The 2,500-nt window shown below is 79.6% G+C and overlaps 1 non-coding gene across 1 annotated transcript; it reads right to left on the bottom strand.

Moving 5' to 3' along the window:
• Positions 1-159: 159 nt before the first annotated feature.
• LOC136995672 (5.8S ribosomal RNA) lies at positions 160-312 on the bottom strand. Its single transcript, XR_010887216.1, has one exon. It is a non-coding gene; the product is annotated as a 5.8S ribosomal RNA (ribosomal RNA).
• Between the last annotated feature and the right edge of the window lie 2,188 nt (positions 313-2,500).

The raw sequence follows: 2,500 nt of genomic DNA, 5'->3' as shown, positions 1-2,500 counted from the left end.
CACCGGGGTCCCGGCTCCGCCGCCGACTCTCCGCCGCCGAGGCCGCCGCGCACCGCCGCCGCCGGCGCCGCCGCGCCTCCCCCGCCCCCCCACGCGCCCCCCCCGAGGGGCGGCACCGCTGCGCCAACGCGACAGCGGGGGTGACGATTGACCGCCAAGCGACGCTCAGACAGGCGTAGCCCCGGGAGGAACCCGGGGCCGCAAGTGCGTTCGAAGTGTCGATGATCAATGTGTCCTGCAATTCACATTAATTCTCGCAGCTAGCTGCGTTCTTCATCGACGCACGAGCCGAGTGATCCACCGCTAAGAGTTGTCTCGGTTTCGGTCCCCGCCGCGCGCGCGGGGGGACCGGGCAGCCTTCGGCAGCCCCTGAGGGCCCCCCCTCCGCTCCGCCTCCCTCCTCACGCCGACGCCGGCTGCTGAGCGAGGGACGGCCGAGAGCCAGAGAGAGGGGCTCGCCCCGCTGACCGTACGAGCACAGAGTGGGGGGGGAAAAAGGGAAAAGGAAAACCCGAACGAGAAGGGCGGGGAGCCCTCGCTCCCGACCTGGGACAACCCTTTGCTCGCTTCGAGTCCGGCCCAGGCGCCCAGGCTCGGCCCGGCCCGGCGGGGAGCAGCGCGCCGGCCGCGCCGCCTGCCTCGGGGACGCTGGGGGAGGGGGCGGCTCCCCGCGGACCCCCAGCGTCGGAGCCCGGCCGCCACCGGCAGCGGCACCGGCCGCTGCCCGCGCGCCCGCGGCCCACCGGCCCCGCGCTCCCCAGCTCCTCGCTCGCCTCGCCGGCCTCCGGCTCCGCCGTGGCCCCGAGGCGGCGCCCACGCCCGCGCGCGCGCACACACAGCCTCCCGGACGACACCACGCGCTCTCCCGTCCCTTCCGCGGACAGACGCCCGGCGGCGGGCGGGCGGGCAAGGCGGGACGGACGGGGACGGCGCCCGCTCTCCCCGTCTCCACGCGGAGAACGGGGGGGGCCGCCCCCGCCGCCCGCCTGCCGCCCGCCCGCCGCCCGGCGAAGCCGGGTTGGGCAGAGCGAGGCAGGCGCGCCGGATGGCGGAGTGCCGGCGGGTAGGGCGCCGCCGCCAGCGGCCACGGCGGCAGACCGAGAGCCCCGGCCAGGGAGGAGAGCGGATCGCGCCGAGGCGCGGCGTCCGCACCACCCGCGGTGGGTGGGGGCTCACCGTCCCGGCGAGAGCACGCGCTCGCGCCGGGGTCACGCGTTCGAGGCAGGCCGGCGCCAGCCGACCGCGCGGCGTCCCTCCGCCGAGACCAGACCGCGGAGAGAGGGGGCAGGGTACCCCTCTCCGTCCCGGCTGCCCGCAGGGCGAGCGCGGGGCGCGCCGGCTGGCATGGGGGGGCACGGCGCCCGCGCGCGCCGGCCCCCCGGCCCTCCGGCAGCACACCCGGCTGCCCCCCGGGTCGCATCGGGCCGCCCGAGTCTTTAAACCCCCGCCCGGCTCTCCCGCCGAGAACCCTCGGGCCCGGAGCCCGGGGCCCATGGCCATCCCTACCCGGGGCGGCTACCGGCGGCCGCGGTGGCCGGAGGCCCTCCGCTCCTCCCGCCACCCCGCCCCCCCCCCCCGCCCGGCCCGCTCGCAGCACGGTCCCCGCGGCACGGCGCGGGGCGGCTGGAGCGGTGGGGGGGGGGGAGAGAAAGGGAAAGCGGAAAGGGCGGGAGGGCACGGCCGGTGCGGCGCTCACGGCGCAGCGCCCGGGAGGAGCGAGCTGGCACACGGGACCACACGGGTGGGTCACCGAGGGGGGGCAGGAGGAGCGCGGACGCTAGGTACCTGGCCCTGGGGTGAGGGAAACGACCTGAAATCCCCGCGGGGGTGCCTCCCCCGCCGCCGCCCGCCGCCGGGCCGCCGCCGCCTCGCGGCGACGGCGGCAGCCTCGGCGGCAGCAGCGAGACGGGACGCGGAGGGGAAACCCGGCACCCGCCAGCCGGCTCCGGCGCCCCTCGGCGGAGCGTCCGCCCGCGGGGTGCGCCCGACACCCGCCGCCACGACCTCGTCCTCCTCCCGGGGCCCGGGGTTTCCCTCAGTAACCCGGCGCCCGGCGGCAGCTGCGCCCGGGAGGAGAGCCGTGGTTTGGGCCGCCCGCTCGGGCACGACCCGTCGCCTCGCGTGGCCTGGCGCGACGGCCCCCGCTCGGGGTCCGCCGCCGCCCGGCGCCCGCCCCGCGCGCCATCCCGGAACGCCTGTCCTCGCCGTCTCTGCAAGACGGGCTGCTCCGCCGCAGCCCGCCGCGGGTCCGCCCCCCACCGCTTAGGGGTGGCGACCCGTCGGCACCCGTCCCGACCCGGGGTGCCATCTCGCTCGCGTCTCCGCCCGCCGCTTCCTCCCGCGGGCGCCGGGGGAGCAAGCCCCGCCGACCCTCCCGCGCACTGCCGCCCACTCCCCGCCGGACCCTCCCCCGGGCCCGACCCTCCCCTGCCCCGGCGGCGGCGGATCGCCGTCGGGTGACAGGGGGGGGCCGGCTCCCGGCGATGGGCACCGGCGGCGG

Source organism: Apteryx mantelli, unplaced genomic scaffold (genome assembly GCF_036417845.1).
Source record: "Apteryx mantelli isolate bAptMan1 unplaced genomic scaffold, bAptMan1.hap1 HAP1_SCAFFOLD_142, whole genome shotgun sequence".
Classification (NCBI taxonomy): domain Eukaryota; kingdom Metazoa; phylum Chordata; class Aves; order Apterygiformes; family Apterygidae; genus Apteryx; species Apteryx mantelli.
Note: the sequence above shows the minus strand (reverse complement) of the source record. Positions and strands in the feature narration are given on the sequence as shown.